Genomic DNA, 22,359 nt, shown 5'->3' with positions numbered 1-22,359 from the left:
TGTCTGAGAGAGAGTGCCGGTCAGCGCGCGGGCGGTGGAAAGCGAGAGCGCTGCGGGCAGGCGAATAAGGAAGGTGTTTAAAAGGCATCTGGTGCGCGAGACTTTCAGACTGCAAGTGTAAAGCGTCTGCCACTCGCACGCTTGCTGATTAGTAGCTAGTTGTCGTGTGGAAGAAGTAAGATCACTACTTCCTTCTGTTGCTCCCTACTGCTGTTGCTGCTCTCTGCGACAACAATTGCTCTTTCCCTTTACTTCCAGATGCAGAGAAATGCCCTGCCCAGCACAGAAACCTGTCACACCATGAGTGGCATAGGGTGTTGCAAATTCGGGCTTACATCAGTGGCAGGGGTATACTGCACAAACATGTGCTGTACTGTCACACGTTCTCCTCGCTAGACACAGTGCAGAAGCTTTCCGCTTGCATTAAGAGCAAGAAAGGCAGAAGCCTCGATTCCGGAGTTCGGAGAGGGTAACCGCAAGAGGCGAGCCTCCTTCGGCAGAAGCTGCTTTCCGGAGTTCTTGGCAACCGGCCGAAATACCATGTGTGTCTGAGAGAGAGTGCCGGTCAGCGCGCGGGCGGTGGAAAGCGAGAGCGCTGCGGACAGGCGAATAAGGAAGGTGTTTAAAAGGCATCTGGTGCGCGAGACTTTCAGACTGCAAGTGGAAAGCGTCTACCACTCGCACGCTTGCTGATTAGTAGCTAGTTGTCGTGTGGAAGAAGTAAGATCACTACTTCCTTCTGCTGCTCCCTACTGCTGTTGCTGCTCTCTGCGACAACAATTGCTCTTTCCCTTTACTTCCAGATGCAGAGAAATGCCCTGCGCAGCACAGAAACCTGTCACACCATGAGTGGCATAGGGTGTTGCAAATTCGGGCTTACATCAGTGGCAGGGGTATACTGCACAAACATGTGCTGTCCTGTCACACGTTCTCCTTGCTAGACACAGTGCAGAAGCTTTCCGCTTGCTCTAAGAGCAAGAAAGGCAGAAGCCTCGATTCCGGAGTTCGGAGAGGGTAACCGCAAGAGGCGAGCCTCCTTCGGCAGAAGCTGCTTTCCGGAGTTCTTGGCAACCGGCCGAAATACCATGTGTGTCTGAGAGAGAGTGCCGGTCAGCGCGCGGGCGGTGGAAAGCGAGAGCGCTGCGGGCAGGCGAATAAGGAAGGTGTTTAAAAGGCATCTGGTGCGCGAGACTTTCAGACTGCAAGTGGAAAGCGTCTGCCACTCGCACGCTTGCTGATTAGTAGCTAGTTGTCGTGTGGAAGAAGTAAGATCACTACTTCCTTCTGCTGCTCCCTACTGCTGTTGCTGCTCTCTGCGACAACAATTGCTCTTTCCCTTTACTTCCAGATGCAGAGAAATGCCCTGCCCAGCACAGAAACCTGTCACACCATGAGTGGCATAGGGTGTTGCAAATTCGGGCTTACATCAGTGGCAGGGGTATACTGCACAAACATGTGCTGTCCTGTCACACGTTCTCCTCGCTAGACACAGTGCAGAAGCTTTCCGCTTGCATTAAGAGCAAGAAAGGCAGAAGCCTCGATTCCGGAGTTCGGAGAGGGTAACCGCAAGAGGCGAGCCTCCTTCGGCAGAAGCTGCTTTCCGGAGTTCTTGGCAACCGGCCGAAATACCATGTGTGTCTGAGAGAGAGTGCCGGTCAGCGCGCGGGCGGTGGAAAGCGAGAGCGCTGCGGGCAGGCGAATAAGGAAAGTGTTTAAAAGGCATCTGGTGCGCGAGACTTTCAGACTGCAAGTGGAAAGCGTCTGCCACTCGCACGCTTGCTGATTAGTAGCTAGTTGTCGTGTGGAAGAAGTAAGATCACTACTTCCTTCTGCTGCTCCCTACTGCTGTTGCTGCTCTCTGCGACAACAATTGCTCTTTCCCTTTACTTCCAGATGCAGAGAAATGCCCTGCGCAGCACAGAAACCTGTCACACCATGAGTGGCATAGGGTGTTGCAAATTCGGGCTTACATCAGTGGCAGGGGTATACTGCACAAACATGTGCTGTACTGTCACACGTTCTCCTCGCTAGACACAGTGCAGAAGCTTTCCGCTTGCATTAAGAGCAAGAAAGGCAGAAGCCTCGATTCCGGAGTTCGGAGAGGGTAACCGCAAGAGGCGAGCCTCCTTCGGCAGAAGCTGCTTTCCGGAGTTCTTGGCAACCGGCCGAAATACCATGTGTGTCTGAGAGAGAGTGCCGGTCAGCGCGCGGGCGGTGGAAAGCGAGAGCGCTGCGGGCAGGCGAATAAGGAAGGTGTTTAAAAGGCATCTGGTGCGCGAGACTTTCAGACTGCAAGTGGAAAGCGTCTGCCACTCGCACGCTTGCTGATTAGTAGCTAGTTGTCGTGTGGAAGAAGTAAGATCACTACTTCCTTCTGCTGCTCCCTACTGCTGTTGCTGCTCTCTGCGACAACAATTGCTCTTTCCCTTTACTTCCAGATGCAGAGAAATGCCCTGCCCAGCACAGAAACCTGTCACACCATGAGTGGCATAGGGTGTTGCAAATTCGGGCTTACATCAGTGGCAGGGGTATACTGCACAAACATGTGCTGTCCTGTCACACGTTCTCCTCGCTAGACACAGTGCAGAAGCTTTCCGCTTGCTCTAAGAGCAAGAAAGGCAGAAGCCTCGATTCCGGAGTTCGGAGAGGGTAACCGCAAGAGGCGAGCCTCCTTCGGCAGAAGCTGCTTTCCGGAGTTCTTGACAACCGGCCGAAATACCATGTGTGTCTGAGAGAGAGTGCCGGTCAGCGCGCGGGCGGTGGAAAGCGAGAGCGCTGCGGGCAGGCGAATAAGGAAAGTGTTTAAAAGGCATCTGGTGCGCGAGACTTTCAGACTGCAAGTGGAAAGCGTCTGCCACTCGCACGCTTGCTGATTAGTAGCTAGTTGTCGTGTGGAAGAAGTAAGATCACTACTTCCTTCTGCTGCTCCCTACTGCTGTTGCTGCTCTCTGCGACAACAATTGCTCTTTCCCTTTACTTCCAGATGCAGAGAAATGCCCTGCGCAGCACAGAAACCTGTCACACCATGAGAGGCATAGGGTGTTGCAAATTCGGGCTTACATCAGTGGCAGGGGTATACTGCACAAACATGTGCTGTCCTGTCACACGTTCTCCTCGCTAGACACAGTGCAGAAGCTTTCCGCTTGCTCTAAGAGCAAGAAAGGCAGAAGCCTCGATTCCGGAGTTCGGAGAGGGTAACCGCAAGAGGCGAGCCTCCTTCGGCAGAAGCTGCTTTCCGGAGTTCTTGACAACCGGCCGAAATACCATGTGTGTCTGAGAGAGAGTGCCGGTCAGCGCGCGGGCGGTGGAAAGCGAGAGCGCTGCGGACAGGCGAATAAGGAAGGTGTTTAAAAGGCATCTGGTGCGCGAGACTTTCAGACTGCAAGTGGAAAGCGTCTGCCACTCGCACGCTTGCTGATTAGTAGCTAGTTGTCGTGTGGAAGAAGTAAGATCACTACTTCCTTCTGCTGCTCCCTACTGCTGTTGCTGCTCTCTGCGACAACAATTGCTCTTTCCCTTTACTTCCAGATGCAGAGAAATGCCCTGCGCAGCACAGAAACCTGTCACACCATGAGTGGCATAGGGTGTTGCAAATTCGGGCTTACATCAGTGGCAGGGGTATACTGCACAAACATGTGCTGTCCTGTCACACGTTCTCCTCGCTAGACACAGTGCAGAAGCTTTCCGCTTGCATTAAGAGCAAGAAAGGCAGAAGCCTCGATTCCGGAGTTCGGAGAGGGTAACCGCAAGAGGCGAGCCTCCTTCGGCAGAAGCTGCTTTCCGGAGTTCTTGGCAACCGGCCGAAATACCATGTGTGTCTGAGAGAGAGTGCCGGTCAGCGCGCGGGCGGTGGAAAGCGAGAGCGCTGCGGACAGGCGAATAAGGAAGGTGTTTAAAAGGCATCTGGTGCGCGAGACTTTCAGACTGCAAGTGGAAAGCGTCTGCCACTCGCACGCTTGCTGATTAGTAGCTAGTTGTCGTGTGGAAGAAGTAAGATCACTACTTCCTTCTGCTGCTCCCTACTGCTGTTGCTGCTCTCTGCGACAACAATTGCTCTTTCCCTTTACTTCCAGATGCAGAGAAATGCCCTGCGCAGCACAGAAACCTGTCACACCATGAGAGGCATAGGGTGTTGCAAATTCGGGCTTACATCAGTGGCAGGGGTATACTGCACAAACATGTGCTGTACTGTCACACGTTCTCCTCGCTAGACACAGTGCAGAAGCTTTCCGCTTGCATTAAGAGCAAGAAAGGCAGAAGCCTCGATTCCGGAGTTCGGAGAGGGTAACCGCAAGAGGCGAGCCTCCTTCGGCAGAAGCTGCTTTCCGGAGTTCTTGGCAACCGGCCGAAATACCATGTGTGTCTGAGAGAGAGTGCCGGTCAGCGCGCGGGCGGTGGAAAGCGAGAGCGCTGCGGGCAGGCGAATAAGGAAGGTGTTTAAAAGACATCTGGTGCGCGAGACTTTCAGACTGCAAGTGTAAAGCGTCTGCCACTCGCACGCTTGCTGATTAGTAGCTAGTTGTCGTGTGGAAGAAGTAAGATCACTACTTCCTTCTGTTGCTCCCTACTGCTGTTGCTGCTCTCTGCGACAACAATTGCTCTTTCCCTTTACTTCCAGATGCAGAGAAATGCCCTGCCCAGCACAGAAACCTGTCACACCATGAGTGGCATAGGGTGTTGCAAATTCGGGCTTACATCAGTGGCAGGGGTATACTGCACAAACATGTGCTGTCCTGTCACACGTTCTCCTTGCTAGACACGGTGCAGAAGCTTTCCGCTTGCATTAAGAGCAAGAAAGGCAGAAGCCTCGATTCCGGAGTTCGGAGAGGGTAACCGCAAGAGGCGAGCCTCCTTCGGCAGAAGCTGCTTTCCGGAGTTCTTGGCAACCAGCCGAAATACCATGTGTGTCTGAGAGAGAGTGCCGGTCAGCGCGCGGGCGGTGGAAAGCGAGAGCGCTGCGGACAGGCGAATAAGGAAGGTGTTTAAAAGGCATCTGGTGCGCGAGACTTTCAGACTGCAAGTGGAAAGCGTCTACCACTCGCACGCTTGCTGATTAGTAGCTAGTTGTCGTGTGGAAGAAGTAAGATCACTACTTCCTTCTGCTGCTCCCTACTGCTGTTGCTGCTCTCTGCGACAACAATTGCTCTTTCCCTTTACTTCCAGATGCAGAGAAATGCCCTGCCCAGCACAGAAACCTGTCACACCATGAGTGGCATAGGGTGTTGCAAATTCGGGCTTACATCAGCGGCAGGGGTATACTGCACAAACATGTGCTGTCCTGTCACACGTTCTCCTCGCTAGACACAGTGCAGAAGCTTTCCGCTTGCATTAAGAGCAAGAAAGGCAGAAGCCTCGATTCCGGAGTTCGGAGAGGGTAACCGCAAGAGGCGAGCCTCCTTCGGCAGAAGCTGCTTTCCGGAGTTCTTGGCAACCGGCCGAAATACCATGTGTGTCTGAGAGAGAGTGCCGGTCAGCGCGCGGGCGGTGGAAAGCGAGAGCGCTGCGGACAGGCGAATAAGGAAGGTGTTTAAAAGGCATCTGGTGCGCGAGACTTTCAGACTGCAAGTGGAAAGCGTCTACCACTCGCACGCTTGCTGATTAGTAGCTAGTTGTCGTGTGGAAGAAGTAAGATCACTACTTCCTTCTGCTGCTCCCTACTGCTGTTGCTGCTCTCTGCGACAACAATTGCTCTTTCCCTTTACTTCCAGATGCAGAGAAATGCCCTGCGCAGCACAGAAACCTGTCACACCATGAGTGGCATAGGGTGTTGCAAATTCGGGCTTACATCAGTGGCAGGGGTATACTGCACAAACATGTGCTGTCCTGTCACACGTTCTCCTCGCTAGACACAGTGCAGAAGCTTTCCGCTTGCATTAAGAGCAAGAAAGGCAGAAGCCTCGATTCCGGAGTTCGGAGAGGGTAACCGCAAGAGGCGAGCCTCTTTCGGCAGAAGCTGCTTTCCGGAGTTCTTGGCACCCGGCCGAAATACCATGTGTGTCTGAGAGAGAGTGCCGGTCAGCGCGCGGGCGGTGGAAAGCGAGAGCGCTGCGGACAGGCGAATAAGGAAGGTGTTTAAAAGACATCTGGTGCGCGAGACTTTCAGACTGCAAGTGGAAAGCGTCTACCACTCGCACGCTTGCTGATTAGTAGCTAGTTGTCGTGTGGAAGAAGTAAGATCACTACTTCCTTCTGCTGCTCCCTACTGCTGTTGCTGCTCTCTGCGACAACAATTGCTATTTCCCTTTACTTCCAGATGCAGAGAAATGCCCTGCGCAGCACAGAAACCTGTCACACCATGAGTGGCATAGGGTGTTGCAAATTCGGGCTTACATCAGTGGCAGGGGTATACTGCACAAACATGTGCTGTCCTGTCACACGTTCTCCTTGCTAGACACAGTGCAGAAGCTTTCCGCTTGCATTAAGAGCAAGAAAGGCAGAAGCTTCGATTCCGGAGTTCGGAGAGGGTAACCGCAAGAGGCGAGCCTCCTTCGGCAGAAGCTGCTTTCCGGAGTTCTTGGCAACCGGCCGAAATACCATGTGTGTCTGAGAGAGAGTGCCGGTCAGCGCGCGGGCGGTGGAAAGCGAGAGCGCTGCGGGCAGGCGAATAAGGAAGGTGTTTAAAAGACATCTGGTGCGCGAGACTTTCAGACTGCAAGTGTAAAGCGTCTGCCACTCGCACGCTTGCTGATTAGTAGCTAGTTGTCGTGTGGAAGAAGTAAGATCACTACTTCCTTCTGCTGCTCCCTACTGCTGTTGCTGCTCTCAGCGACAACAATTGCTCTTTCCCTTTACTTCCAGATGCAGAGAAATGCCCTGCGCAGCACAGAAACCTGTCACACCATGAGAGGCATAGGGTGTTGCAAATTCGGGCTTACATCAGTGGCAGGGGTATACTGCACAAACATGTGCTGTACTGTCACACGTTCTCCTCGCTAGACACAGTGCAGAAGCTTTCCGCTTGCATTAAGAGCAAGAAAGGCAGAAGCCTCGATTCCGGAGTTCGGAGAGGGTAACCGCAAGAGGCGAGCCTCCTTCGGCAGAAGCTGCTTTCCGGAGTTCTTGGCAACCGGCCGAAATACCATGTGTGTCTGAGAGAGAGTGCCGGTCAGCGCGCGGGCGGTGGAAAGCGAGAGCGCTGCGGGCAGGCGAATAAGGAAGGTGTTTAAAAGACATCTGGTGCGCGAGACTTTCAGACTGCAAGTGTAAAGCGTCTGCCACTCGCACGCTTGCTGATTAGTAGCTAGTTGTCGTGTGGAAGAAGTAAGATCACTACTTCCTTCTGTTGCTCCCTACTGCTGTTGCTGCTCTCTGCGACAACAATTGCTCTTTCCCTTTACTTCCAGATGCAGAGAAATGCCCTGCCCAGCACAGAAACCTGTCACACCATGAGTGGCATAGGGTGTTGCAAATTCGGGCTTACATCAGTGGCAGGGGTATACTGCACAAACATGTGCTGTCCTGTCACACGTTCTCCTCGCTAGACACAGTGCAGAAGCTTTCCGCTTGCATTAAGAGCAAGAAAGGCAGAAGCCTCGATTCCGGAGTTCGGAGAGGGTAACCGCAAGAGGCGAGCCTCCTTCGGCAGAAGCTGCTTTCCGGAGTTCTTGGCAACCGGCCGAAATACCATGTGTGTCTGAGAGAGAGTGCCGGTCAGCGCGCGGGCGGTGGAAAGCGAGAGCGCTGCGGACAGGCGAATAAGGAAGGTGTTTAAAAGGCATCTGGTGCGCGAGACTTTCAGACTGCAAGTGGAAAGCGTCTACCACTCGCACGCTTGCTGATTAGTAGCTAGTTGTCGTGTGGAAGAAGTAAGATCACTACTTCCTTCTGCTGCTCCCTACTGCTGTTGCTGCTCTCTGCGACAACAATTGCTCTTTCCCTTTACTTCCAGATGCAGAGAAATGCCCTGCCCAGCACAGAAACCTGTCACACCATGAGTGGCATAGGGTGTTGCAAATTCGGGCTTACATCAGTGGCAGGGGTATACTGCACAAACATGTGCTGTCCTGTCACACGTTCTCCTTGCTAGACACAGTGCAGAAGCTTTCCGCTTGCTCTAAGAGCAAGAAAGGCAGAAGCCTCGATTCCGGAGTTCGGAGAGGGTAACCGCAAGAGGCGAGCCTCCTTCGGCAGAAGCTGCTTTCCGGAGTTCTTGGCAACCGGCAGAAATACCATGTGTGTCTGAGAGAGAGAGCCGGTCAGCGCGCGGGCGGTGGAAAGCGAGAGCGCTGCGGGCAGGCGAATAAGGAAGGTGTTTAAAAGACATCTGGTGCGCGAGACTTTCAGACTGCAAGTGTAAAGCGTCTGCCACTCGCACGCTTGCTGATTAGTAGCTAGTTGTCGTGTGGAAGAAGTAAGATCACTACTTCCTTCTGTTGCTCCCTACTGCTGTTGCTGCTCTCTGCGACAACAATTGCTATTTCCCTTTACTTCCAGATGCAGAGAAATGCCCTGCGCAGCACAGAAACCTGTCACACCATGAGTGGCATAGGGTGTTGCAAATTCGGGCTTACATCAGTGGCAGGGGTATACTGCACAAACATGTGCTGTCCTGTCACACGTTCTCCTTGCTAGACACAGTGCAGAAGCTTTCCGCTTGCTCTAAGAGCAAGAAAGGCAGAAGCCTCGATTCCGGAGTTCGGAGAGGGTAACCGCAAGAGGCGAGCCTCCTTCGGCAGAAGCTGCTTTCCGGAGTTCTTGGCAACCGGCCGAAATACCATGTGTGTCTGAGAGAGAGTGCCGGTCAGCGCGCGGGCGGTGGAAAGCGAGAGCGCTGCGGGCAGGCGAATAAGGAAGGTGTTTAAAAGTCATCTGGTGCGCGAGACTTTCAGACTGCAAGTGGAAAGCGTCTGCCACTCGCACGCTTGCTGATTAGTAGCTAGTTGTCGTGTGGAAGAAGTAAGATCACTACTTCCTTCTGCTGCTCCCTACTGCTGTTGCTGCTCTCAGCGACAACAATTGCTCTTTCCCTTTACTTCCAGATGCAGAGAAATGCCCTGCGCATCACAGAAACCTGTCACACCATGAGTGGCATAGGGTGTTGCAAATTCAAGCTTACATCAGTGGCAGGGGTATACTGCACAAACATGTGCTGTACTGTCACACGTTCTCCTCGCTAGACACAGTGCAGAAGCTTTCCGCTTGCATTAAGAGCAAGAAAGGCAGAAGCCTCGATTCCGGAGTTCGGAGAGGGTAACCGCAAGAGGCGAGCCTCCTTCGGCAGAAGCTGCTTTCCGGAGTTCTTGGCAACCGGCCGAAATACCATGTGTGTCTGAGAGAGAGTGCCGGTCAGCGCGCGGGCGGTGGAAAGCGAGAGCGCTGCGGGCAGGCGAATAAGGAAGGTGTTTAAAAGGCATCTGGTGCGCGAGACTTTCAGACTGCAAGTGGAAAGCGTCTGCCACTCGCACGCTTGCTGATTAGTAGCTAGTTGTCGTGTGGAAGAAGTAAGATCACTACTTCCTTCTGTTGCTCCCTACTGCTGTTGCTGCTCTCTGCGACAACAATTGCTCTTTCCCTTTACTTCCAGATGCAGAGAAATGCCCTGCCCAGCACAGAAACCTGTCACACCATGAGTGGCATAGGGTGTTGCAAATTCGGGCTTACATCAGTGGCAGGGGTATACTGCACAAACATGTGCTGTCCTGTCACACGTTCTCCTTGCTAGACACAGTGCAGAAGCTTTCCGCTTGCTCTAAGAGCAAGAAAGGCAGAAGCCTCGATTCCGGAGTTCGGAGAGGGTAACCGCAAGAGGCGAGCCTCCTTCGGCAGAAGCTGCTTTCCGGAGTTCTTGGCAACCGGCAGAAATACCATGTGTGTCTGAGAGAGAGAGCCGGTCAGCGCGCGGGCGGTGGAAAGCGAGAGCGCTGCGGGCAGGCGAATAAGGAAGGTGTTTAAAAGACATCTGGTGCGCGAGACTTTCAGACTGCAAGTGTAAAGCGTCTGCCACTCGCACGCTTGCTGATTAGTAGCTAGTTGTCGTGTGGAAGAAGTAAGATCACTACTTCCTTCTGTTGCTCCCTACTGCTGTTGCTGCTCTCTGCGACAACAATTGCTATTTCCCTTTACTTCCAGATGCAGAGAAATGCCCTGCGCAGCACAGAAACCTGTCACACCATGAGTGGCATAGGGTGTTGCAAATTCGGGCTTACATCAGTGGCAGGGGTATACTGCACAAACATGTGCTGTCCTGTCACACGTTCTCCTTGCTAGACACAGTGCAGAAGCTTTCCGCTTGCTCTAAGAGCAAGAAAGGCAGAAGCCTCGATTCCGGAGTTCGGAGAGGGTAACCGCAAGAGGCGAGCCTCCTTCGGCAGAAGCTGCTTTCCGGAGTTCTTGGCAACCGGCCGAAATACCATGTGTGTCTGAGAGAGAGTGCCGGTCAGCGCGCGGGCGGTGGAAAGCGAGAGCGCTGCGGGCAGGCGAATAAGGAAGGTGTTTAAAAGGCATCTGGTGCGCGAGACTTTCAGACTGCAAGTGGAAAGCGTCTGCCACTCGCACGCTTGCTGATTAGTAGCTAGTTGTCGTGTGGAAGAAGTAAGATCACTACTTCCTTCTGCTGCTCCCTACTGCTGTTGCTGCTCTCAGCGACAACAATTGCTCTTTCCCTTTACTTCCAGATGCAGAGAAATGCCCTGCGCATCACAGAAACCTGTCACACCATGAGTGGCATAGGGTGTTGCAAATTCAAGCTTACATCAGTGGCAGGGGTATACTGCACAAACATGTGCTGTACTGTCACACGTTCTCCTCGCTAGACACAGTGCAGAAGCTTTCCGCTTGCATTAAGAGCAAGAAAGGCAGAAGCCTCGATTCCGGAGTTCGGAGAGGGTAACCGCAAGAGGCGAGCCTCCTTCGGCAGAAGCTGCTTTCCGGAGTTCTTGGCAACCGGCCGAAATACCATGTGTGTCTGAGAGAGAGTGCCGGTCAGCGCGCGGGCGGTGGAAAGCGAGAGCGCTGCGGGCAGGCGAATAAGGAAGGTGTTTAAAAGGCATCTGGTGCGCGAGACTTTCAGACTGCAAGTGGAAAGCGTCTGCCACTCGCACGCTTGCTGATTAGTAGCTAGTTGTCGTGTGGAAGAAGTAAGATCACTACTTCCTTCTGTTGCTCCCTACTGCTGTTGCTGCTCTCTGCGACAACAATTGCTCTTTCCCTTTACTTCCAGATGCAGAGAAATGCCCTGCCCAGCACAGAAACCTGTCACACCATGAGTGGCATAGGGTGTTGCAAATTCGGGCTTACATCAGTGGCAGGGGTATACTGCACAAACATGTGCTGTCCTGTCACACGTTCTCCTCGCTAGACACAGTGCAGAAGCTTTCCGCTTGCATTAAGAGCAAGAAAGGCAGAAGCCTCGATTCCGGAGTTCGGAGAGGGTAACCGCAAGAGGCGAGCCTCCTTCGGCAGAAGCTGCTTTCCGGAGTTCTTGGCAACCGGCCGAAATACCACGTGTGTCTGAGAGAGAGTGCCGGTCAGCGCGCGGGCGGTGGAAAGCGAGAGCGCTGCGGGCAGGCGAATAAGGAAGGTGTTTAAAAGACATCTGGTGCGCGAGACTTTCAGACTGCAAGTGTAAAGCGTCTGCCACTCGCACGCTTGCTGATTAGTAGCTAGTTGTCGTGTGGAAGAAGTAAGATCACTACTTCCTTCTGTTGCTCCCTACTGCTGTTGCTGCTCTCTGCGACAACAATTGCTCTTTCCCTTTACTTCCAGATGCAGAGAAATGCCCTGCCCAGCACAGAAACCTGTCACACCATGAGTGGCATAGGGTGTTGCAAATTCGGGCTTACATCAGTGGCAGGGGTATACTGCACAAACATGTGCTGTCCTGTCACACGTTCTCCTCGCTAGACACAGTGCAGAAGCTTTCCGCTTGCATTAAGAGCAAGAAAGGCAGAAGCCTCGATTCCGGAGTTCGGAGAGGGTAACCGCAAGAGGCGAGCCTCCTTCGGCAGAAGCTGCTTTCCGGAGTTCTTGGCAACCGGCCGAAATACCATGTGTGTCTGAGAGAGAGTGCCGGTCAGCGCGCGGGCGGTGGAAAGCGAGAGCGCTGCGGACAGGCGAATAAGGAAGGTGTTTAAAAGGCATCTGGTGCGCGAGACTTTCAGACTGCAAGTGGAAAGCGTCTACCACTCGCACGCTTGCTGATTAGTAGCTAGTTGTCGTGTGGAAGAAGTAAGATCACTACTTCCTTCTGCTGCTCCCTACTGCTGTTGCTGCTCTCTGCGACAACAATTGCTCTTTCCCTTTACTTCCAGATGCAGAGAAATGCCCTGCGCAGCACAGAAACCTGTCACACCATGAGTGGCATAGGGTGTTGCAAATTCGGGCTTACATCAGTGGCAGGGGTATACTGCACAAACATGTGCTGTCCTGTCACACGTTCTCCTTGCTAGACACAGTGCAGAAGCTTTCCGCTTGCTCTAAGAGCAAGAAAGGCAGAAGCCTCGATTCCGGAGTTCGGAGAGGGTAACCGCAAGAGGCGAGCCTCCTTCGGCAGAAGCTGCTTTCCGGAGTTCTTGGCAACCGGCCGAAATACCATGTGTGTCTGAGAGAGAGTGCCGGTAAGGGCGCGGGCGGTGGAAAGCGAGAGCGCTGCGGGCAGGCGAATAAGGAAGGTGTTTAAAAGGCATCTGGTGCACGAGACTTTCAGACTGCAAGTGGAAAGCGTCTGCCACTCGCACGCTTGCTGATTAGTAGCTAGTTGTCGTGTGGAAGAAGTAAGATCACTACTTCCTTCTGCTGCTCCCTACTGCTGTTGCTGCTCTCTGCGACAACAATTGCTCTTTCCCTTTACTTCCAGATGCAGAGAAATGCCCTGCGCAGCACAGAAACCTGTCACACCATGAGAGGCATAGGGTGTTGCAAATTCGGGCTTACATCAGTGGCAGGGGTATACTGCACAAACATGTGCTGTACTGTCACACGTTCTCCTCGCTAGACACAGTGCAGAAGCTTTCCGCTTGCATTAAGAGCAAGAAAGGCAGAAGCCTCGATTCCGGCGTTCGGAGAGGGTAACCGCAAGAGGCGAGCCTCCTTCGGCAGAAGCTGCTTTCCGGAGTTCTTGGCAACCGGCCGAAATACCATGTGTGTCTGAGAGAGAGTGCCGGTCAGCGCGCGGGCGGTGGAAAGCGAGAGCGCTGCGGGCAGGCGAATAAGGAAGGTGTTTAAAAGACATCTGGTGCGCGAGACTTTCAGACTGCAAGTGTAAAGCGTCTGCCACTCGCACGCTTGCTGATTAGTAGCTAGTTGTCGTGTGGAAGAAGTAAGATCACTACTTCCTTCTGTTGCTCCCTACTGCTGTTGCTGCTCTCTGCGACAACAATTGCTCTTTCCCTTTACTTCCAGATGCAGAGAAATGCCCTGCCCAGCACAGAAACCTGTCACACCATGAGTGGCATAGGGTGTTGCAAATTCGGGCTTACATCAGTGGCAGGGGTATACTGCACAAACATGTGCTGTCCTGTCACACGTTCTCCTCGCTAGACACAGTGCAGAAGCTTTCCGCTTGCATTAAGAGCAAGAAAGGCAGAAGCCTCGATTCCGGAGTTCGGAGAGGGTAACCGCAAGAGGCGAGCCTGCTTCGGCAGAAGCTGCTTTCCGGAGTTCTTGGCAACCGGCCGAAATACCATGTGTGTCTGAGAGAGAGTGCCGGTCAGCGCGCGGGCGGTGGAAAGCGAGAGCGCTGCGGACAGGCGAATAAGGAAGGTGTTTAAAAGGCATCTGGTGCGCGAGACTTTCAGACTGCAAGTGGAAAGCGTCTACCACTCGCACGCTTGCTGATTAGTAGCTAGTTGTCGTGTGGAAGAAGTAAGATCACTACTTCCTTCTGCTGCTCCCTACTGCTGTTGCTGCTCTCTGCGACAACAATTGCTCTTTCCCTTTACTTCCAGATGCAGAGAAATGCCCTGCCCAGCACAGAAACCTGTCACACCATGAGTGGCATAGGGTGTTGCAAATTCGGGCTTACATCAGTGGCAGGGGTATACTGCACAAACATGTGCTGTCCTGTCACACGTTCTCCTTGCTAGACACAGTGCAGAAGCTTTCCGCTTGCTCTAAGAGCAAGAAAGGCAGAAGCCTCGATTCCGGAGTTCGGAGAGGGTAACCGCAAGAGGCGAGCCTCCTTCGGCAGAAGCTGCTTTCCGGAGTTCTTGGCAACCGGCCGAAATACCATGTGTGTCTGAGAGAGAGTGCCGGTCAGCGCGCGGGCGGTGGAAAGCGAGAGCGCTGCGGGCAGGCGAATAAGGAAGGTGTTTAAAAGGCATCTGGTGCGCGAGACTTTCAGACTGCAAGTGGAAAGCGTCTGCCACTCGCACGCTTGCTGATTAGTAGCTAGTTGTCGTGTGGAAGAAGTAAGATCACTACTTCCTTCTGCTGCTCCCTACTGCTGTTGCTGCTCTCTGCGACAACAATTGCTCTTTCCCTTTACTTCCAGATGCAGAGAAATGCCCTGCCCAGCACAGAAACCTGTCACACCATGAGTGGCATAGGGTGTTGCAAATTCGGGCTTACATCAGTGGCAGGGGTATACTGCACAAACATGTGCTGTCCTGTCACACGTTCTCCTTGGTAGACACAGTGCAGAAGCTTTCCGCTTGCTCTAAGAGCAAGAAAGGCAGAAGCCTCGATTCCGGAGTTCGGAGAGGGTAACCGCAAGAGGCGAGCCTCCTTCGGCAGAAGCTGCTTTCCGGAGTTCTTGGCAACCGGCCGAAATACCATGTGTGTCTGAGAGAGAGTGCCGGTCAGCGCGCGGGCGGTGGAAAGCGAGAGCGCTGCGGGCAGGCGAATAAGGAAGGTGTTTAAAAGACATCTGGTGCGCGAGACTTTCAGACTGCAAGTGTAAAGCGTCTGCCACTCGCACGCTTGCTGATTAGTAGCTAGTTGTCGTGTGGAAGAAGTAAGATCACTACTTCCTTCTGCTGCTCCCTACTGCTGTTGCTGCTCTCAGCGACAACAATTGCTCTTTCCCTTTACTTCCAGATGCAGAGAAATGCCCTGCGCAGCACAGAAACCTGTCACACCATGAGAGGCATAGGGTGTTGCAAATTCGGGCTTACATCAGTGGCAGGGGTATACTGCACAAACATGTGCTGTACTGTCACACGTTCTCCTCGCTAGACACAGTGCAGAAGCTTTCCGCTTGCATTAAGAGCAAGAAAGGCAGAAGCCTCGATTCCGGAGTTCGGAGAGGGTAACCGCAAGAGGCGAGCCTCCTTCGGCAGAAGCTGCTTTCCGGAGTTCTTGGCAACCGGCCGAAATACCATGTGTGTCTGAGAGAGAGTGCCGGTCAGCGCGCGGGCGGTGGAAAGCGAGAGCGCTGCGGGCAGGCGAATAAGGAAGGTGTTTAAAAGACATCTGGTGCGCGAGACTTTCAGACTGCAAGTGTAAAGCGTCTGCCACTCGCACGCTTGCTGATTAGTAGCTAGTTGTCGTGTGGAAGAAGTAAGATCACTACTTCCTTCTGTTGCTCCCTACTGCTGTTGCTGCTCTCTGCGACAACAATTGCTCTTTCCCTTTACTTCCAGATGCAGAGAAATGCCCTGCCCAGCACAGAAACCTGTCACACCATGAGTGGCATAGGGTGTTGCAAATTCGGGCTTACATCAGTGGCAGGGGTATACTGCACAAACATGTGCTGTCCTGTCACACGTTCTCCTCGCTAGACACAGTGCAGAAGCTTTCCGCTTGCATTAAGAGCAAGAAAGGCAGAAGCCTCGATTCCGGAGTTCGGAGAGGGTAACCGCAAGAGGCGAGCCTCCTTCGGCAGAAGCTGCTTTCCGGAGTTCTTGGCAACCGGCCGAAATACCATGTGTGTCTGAGAGAGAGTGCCGGTCAGCGCGCGGGCGGTGGAAAGCGAGAGCGCTGCGGACAGGCGAATAAGGAAGGTGTTTAAAAGGCATCTGGTGCGCGAGACTTTCAGACTGCAAGTGTAAAGCGTCTGCCACTCGCACGCTTGCTGATTAGTAGCTAGTTGTCGTGTGGAAGAAGTAAGATCACTACTTCCTTCTGCTGCTCCCTACTGCTGTTGCTGCTCTCTGCGACAACAATTGCTCTTTCCCTTTACTTCCAGATGCAGAGAAATGCCCTGCCCAGCACAGAAACCTGTCACACCATGAGTGGCATAGGGTGTTGCAAATTCGGGCTTACATCAGTGGCAGGGGTATACTGCACAAACATGTGCTGTCCTGTCACACGTTCTCCTTGCTAGACACAGTGCAGAAGCTTTCCGCTTGCTCTAAGAGCAAGAAAGGCAGAAGCCTCGATTCCGGAGTTCGGAGAGGGTAACCGCAAGAGGCGAGCCTCCTTCGGCAGAAGCTGCTTTCCGGAGTTCTTGGCAACCGGCAGAAATACCATGTGTGTCTGAGAGAGAGAGCCGGTCAGCGCGCGGGCGGTGGAAAGCGAGAGCGCTGCGGGCAGGCGAATAAGGAAGGTGTTTAAAAGACATCTGGTGCGCGAGACTTTCAGACTGCAAGTGTAAAGCGTCTGCCACTCGCACGCTTGCTGATTAGTAGCTAGTTGTCGTGTGGAAGAAGTAAGATCACTACTTCCTTCTGTTGCTCCCTACTGCTGTTGCTGCTCTCTGCGACAACAATTGCTCTTTCCCTTTACTTCCAGATGCAGAGAAATGCCCTGCGCAGCACAGAAACCTGTCACACCATGAGTGGCATAGGGTGTTGCAAATTCGGGCTTACATCAGTGGCAGGGGTATACTGCACAAACATGTGCTGTCCTGTCACACGTTCTCCTTGCTAGACACAGTGCAGAAGCTTTCCGCTTGCTCTAAGAGCAAGAAAGGCAGAAGCCTCGATTCCGGAGTTCGGAGAGGGTAACCGCAAGAGGCGAGCCTCCTTCGGCAGAAGCTGCTTTCCGGAGTTCTTGGCAACCGGCCGAAATACCATGTGTGTCTGAGAGAGAGTGCCGGTCAGCGCGCGGGCGGTGGAAAGCGAGAGCGCTGCGGGCAGGCGAATAAGGAAGGTGTTTAAAAGGCATCTGGTGCGCGAGACTTTCAGACTGCAAGTGGAAAGCGTCTGCCACTCGCACGCTTGCTGATTAGTAGCTAGTTGTCGTGTGGAAGAAGTAAGATCACTACTTCCTTCTGCTGCTCCCTACTGCTGTTGCTGCTCTCAGCGACAACAATTGCTCTTTCCCTTTACTTCCAGATGCAGAGAAATGCCCTGCGCATCACAGAAACCTGTCACACCATGAGTGGCATAGGGTGTTGCAAATTCAAGCTTACATCAGTGGCAGGGGTATACTGCACAAACATGTGCTGTCCTGTCACACGTTCTCCTTGCTAGACACAGTGCAGAAGCTTTCCGCTTGCTCTAAGAGCAAGAAAGGCAGAAGCCTCGATTCCGGAGTTCGGAGAGGGTAACCGCAAGAGGCGAGCCTCCTTCGGCAGAAGCTGCTTTCCGGAGTTCTTGGCAACCGGCCGAAATACCATGTGTGTCTGAGAGAGAGTGCCGGTCAGCGCGCGGGCGGTGGAAAGCGAGAGCGCTGCGGGCAGGAGAATAAGGAAGGTGTTTAAAAGACATCTGGTGCGCGAGACTTTCAGACTGCAAGTGTAAAGCGTCTGCCACTCGCACGCTTGCTGATTAGTAGCTAGTTGTCGTGTGGAAGAAGTAAGATCACTACTTCCTTCTGTTGCTCCCTACTGCTGTTGCTGCTCTCTGCGACAACAATTGCTCTTTCCCTTTACTTCCAGATGCAGAGAAATGCCCTGCCCAGCACAGAAACCTGTCACACCATGAGTGGCATAGGGTGTTGCAAATTCGGGCTTACATCAGTGGCAGGGGTATACTGCACAAACATGTGCTGTCCTGTCACACGTTCTCCTCGCTAGACACAGTGCAGAAGCTTTCCGCTTGCATTAAGAGCAAGAAAGGCAGAAGCCTCGATTCCGGAGTTCGGAGAGGGTAACCGCAAGAGGCGAGCCTCCTTCGGCAGAAGCTGCTTTCCGGAGTTCTTGGCAACCGGCCGAAATACCATGTGTGTCTGAGAGAGAGTGCCGGTCAGCGCGCGGGCGGTGGAAAGCGAGAGCGCTGCGGACAGGCGAATAAGGAAGGTGTTTAAAAGGCATCTGGTGCGCGAGACTTTCAGACTGCAAGTGGAAAGCGTCTACCACTCGCACGCTTGCTGATTAGTAGCTAGTTGTCGTGTGGAAGAAGTAAGATCACTACTTCCTTCTGCTGCTCCCTACTGCTGTTGCTGCTCTCTGCGACAACAATTGCTCTTTCCCTTTACTTCCAGATGCAGAGAAATGCCCTGCCCAGCACAGAAACCTGTCACACCATGAGTGGCATAGGGTGTTGCAAATTCGGGCTTACATCAGTGGCAGGGGTATACTGCACAAACATGTGCTGTCCTGTCACACGTTCTCCTTGCTAGACACAGTGCAGAAGCTTTCCGCTTGCTCTAAGAGCAAGAAAGGCAGAAGCCTCGATTCCGGAGTTCGGAGAGGGTAACCGCAAGAGGCGAGCCTCCTTCGGCAGAAGCTGCTTTCCGGAGTTCTTGGCAACCGGCCGAAATACCATGTGTGTCTGAGAGAGAGTGCCGGTAAGGGCGCGGGCGGTGGAAAGCGAGAGCGCTGCGGGCAGGCGAATAAGGAAGGTGTTTAAAAGGCATCTGGTGCACGAGACTTTCAGACTGCAAGTGGAAAGCGTCTGCCACTCGCACGCTTGCTGATTAGTAGCTAGTTGTCGTGTGGAAGAAGTAAGATCACTACTTCCTTCTGCTGCTCCCTACTGCTGTTGCTGCTCTCTGCGACAACAATTGCTCTTTCCCTTTACTTCCAGATGCAGAGAAATGCCCTGCGCAGCACAGAAACCTGTCACACCATGAGAGGCATAGGGTGTTGCAAATTCGGGCTTACATCAGTGGCAGGGGTATACTGCACAAACATGTGCTGTACTGTCACACGTTCTCCTCGCTAGACACAGTGCAGAAGCTTTCCGCTTGCATTAAGAGCAAGAAAGGCAGAAGCCTCGATTCCGGCGTTCGGAGAGGGTAACCGCAAGAGGCGAGCCTCCTTCGGCAGAAGCTGCTTTCCGGAGTTCTTGGCAACCGGCCGAAATACCATGTGTGTCTGAGAGAGAGTGCCGGTCAGCGCGCGGGCGGTGGAAAGCGAGAGCGCTGCGGGCAGGCGAATAAGGAAGGTGTTTAAAAGACATCTGGTGCGCGAGACTTTCAGACTGCAAGTGTAAAGCGTCTGCCACTCGCACGCTTGCTGATTAGTAGCTAGTTGTCGTGTGGAAGAAGTAAGATCACTACTTCCTTCTGTTGCTCCCTACTGCTGTTGCTGCTCTCTGCGACAACAATTGCTCTTTCCCTTTACTTCCAGATGCAGAGAAATGCCCTGCCCAGCACAGAAACCTGTCACACCATGAGTGGCATAGGGTGTTGCAAATTCGGGCTTACATCAGTGGCAGGGGTATACTGCACAAACATGTGCTGTCCTGTCACACGTTCTCCTCGCTAGACACAGTGCAGAAGCTTTCCGCTTGCATTAAGAGCAAGAAAGGCAGAAGCCTCGATTCCGGAGTTCGGAGAGGGTAACCGCAAGAGGCGAGCCTCCTTCGGCAGAAGCTGCTTTCCGGAGTTCTTGGCAACCGGCCGAAATACCATGTGTGTCTGAGAGAGAGTGCCGGTCAGCGCGCGGGCGGTGGAAAGCGAGAGCGCTGCGGACAGGCGAATAAGGAAGGTGTTTAAAAGGCATCTGGTGCGCGAGACTTTCAGACTGCAAGTGGAAAGCGTCTACCACTCGCACGCTTGCTGATTAGTAGCTAGTTGTCGTGTGGAAGAAGTAAGATCACTACTTCCTTCTGCTGCTCCCTACTGCTGTTGCTGCTCTCTGCGACAACAATTGCTCTTTCCCTTTACTTCCAGATGCAGAGAAATGCCCTGCGCAGCACAGAAACCTGTCACACCATGAGTGGCATAGGGTGTTGCAAATTCGGGCTTACATCAGTGGCAGGGGTATACTGCACAAACATGTGCTGTCCTGTCACACGTTCTCCTTGCTAGACACAGTGCAGAAGCTTTCCGCTTGCTCTAAGAGCAAGAAAGGCAGAAGCCTCGATTCCGGAGTTCGGAGAGGGTAACCGCAAGAGGCGAGCCTCCTTCGGCAGAAGCTGCTTTCCGGAGTTCTTGGCAACCGGCCGAAATACCATGTGTGTCTGAGAGAGAGTGCCGGTCAGCGCGCGGGCGGTGGAAAGCGAGAGCGCTGCGGGCAGGCGAATAAGGAAGGTGTTTAAAAGGCATCTGGTGCGCGAGACTTTCAGACTGCAAGTGGAAAGCGTCTGCCACTCGCACGCTTGCTGATTAGTAGCTAGTTGTCGTGTGGAAGAAGTAAGATCACTACTTCCTTCTGCTGCTCCCTACTGCTGTTGCTGCTCTCTGCGACAACAATTGCTCTTTCCCTTTACTTCCAGATGCAGAGAAATGCCCTGCGCAGCACAGAAACCTGTCACACCATGAGTGGCATAGGGTGTTGCAAATTCGGGCTTACATCAGTGGCAGGGGTATACTGCACAAACATGTGCTGTCCTGTCACACGTTCTCCTTGGTAGACACAGTGCAGAAGCTTTCCGCTTGCTCTAAGAGCAAGAAAGGCAGAAGCCTCGATTCCGGAGTTCGGAGAGGGTAACCGCAAGAGGCGAGCCTCCTTCGGCAGAAGCTGCTTTCCGGAGTTCTTGGCAACCGGCCGAAATACCATGTGTGTCTGAGAGAGAGTGCCGGTCAGCGCGCGGGCGGTGGAAAGCGAGAGCGCTGCGGGCAGGCGAATAAGGAAGGTGTTTAAAAGGCATCTGGTGCGCGAGACTTTCAGACTGCAAGTGGAAAGCTTCTGCCACTCGCACGCTTGCTGATTAGTAGCTAGTTGTCGTGTGGAAGAAGTAAGATCACTACTTCCTTCTGCTGCTCCCTACTGCTGTTGCTGCTCTCTGCGACAACAATTGCTCTTTCCCTTTACTTCCAGATGCAGAGAAATGCCCTGCCCAGCACAGAAACCTGTCACACCATGAGTGGCATAGGGTGTTGCAAATTCGGGCTTACATCAGTGGCAGGGGTATACTGCACAAACATGTGCTGTACTGTCACACGTTCTCCTCGCTAGACACAGTGCAGAAGCTTTCCGCTTGCATTAAGAGCAAGAAAGGCAGAAGCCTCGATTCCGGAGTTCGGAGAGGGTAACCGCAAGAGGCGAGCCTCCTTCGGCAGAAGCTGCTTTCCGGAGTTCTTGGCAACCGGCCGAAATACCATGTGTGTCTGAGAGAGAGTGCCGGTCAGCGCGCGGGCGGTGGAAAGCGAGAGCGCTGCGGGCAGGCGAATAAGGAAGGTGTTTAAAAGGCATCTGGTGCGCGAGACTTTCAGACTGCAAGTGGAAAGCGTCTGCCACTCGCACGCTTGCTGATTAGTAGCTAGTTGTCGTGTGGAAGAAGTAAGATCACTACTTCCTTCTGCTGCTCCCTACTGCTGTTGCTGCTCTCAGCGACAACAATTGCTCTTTCCCTTTACTTCCAGATGCAGAGAAATGCCCTGCGCATCACAGAAACCTGTCACACCATGAGTGGCATAGGGTGTTGCAAATTCAAGCTTACATCAGTGGCAGGGGTATACTGCACAAACATGTGCTGTACTGTCACACGTTCTCCTCGCTAGACACAGTGCAGAAGCTTTCCGCTTGCATTAAGAGCAAGAAAGGCAGAAGCCTCGATTCCGGAGTTCGGAGAGGGTAACCGCAAGAGGCGAGCCTCCTTCGGCAGAAGCTGCTTTCCGGAGTTCTTGGCAACCGGCCGAAATACCATGTGTGTCTGAGAGAGAGTGCCGGTCAGCGCGCGGGCGGTGGAAAGCGAGAGCGCTGCGGGCAGGCGAATAAGGAAAGTGTTTAAAAGGCATCTGGTGCGCGAGACTTTCAGACTGCAAGTGGAAAGCGTCTGCCACTCGCACGCTTGCTGATTAGTAGCTAGTTGTCGTGTGGAAGAAGTAAGATCACTACTTCCTTCTGTTGCTCCCTACTGCTGTTGCTGCTCTCTGCGACAACAATTGCTCTTTCCCTTTACTTCCAGATGCAGAGAAATGCCCTGCCCAGCACAGAAACCTGTCACACCATGAGTGGCATAGGGTGTTGCAAATTCGGGCTTACATCAGTGGCAGGGGTATACTGCACAAACATGTGCTGTCCTGTCACACGTTCTCCTCGCTAGACACAGTGCAGAAGCTTTCCGCTTGCATTAAGAGCAAGAAAGGCAGAAGCCTCGATTCCGGAGTTCGGAGAGGGTAACCGCAAGAGGCGAGCCTCCTTCGGCAGAAGCTGCTTTCCGGAGTTCTTGGCAACCGGCCGAAATACCATGTGTGTCTGAGAGAGAG

This window comes from Cyanistes caeruleus, unplaced genomic scaffold, assembly GCF_971803275.1.
Source record: "Cyanistes caeruleus unplaced genomic scaffold, bCyaCae1.hap1.1 HAP1_SCAFFOLD_108, whole genome shotgun sequence".
NCBI classification, from domain to species: domain Eukaryota; kingdom Metazoa; phylum Chordata; class Aves; order Passeriformes; family Paridae; genus Cyanistes; species Cyanistes caeruleus.
The sequence above is the reverse complement of the archived record's forward strand: the minus strand, read 5'-3'. Positions refer to the sequence as shown.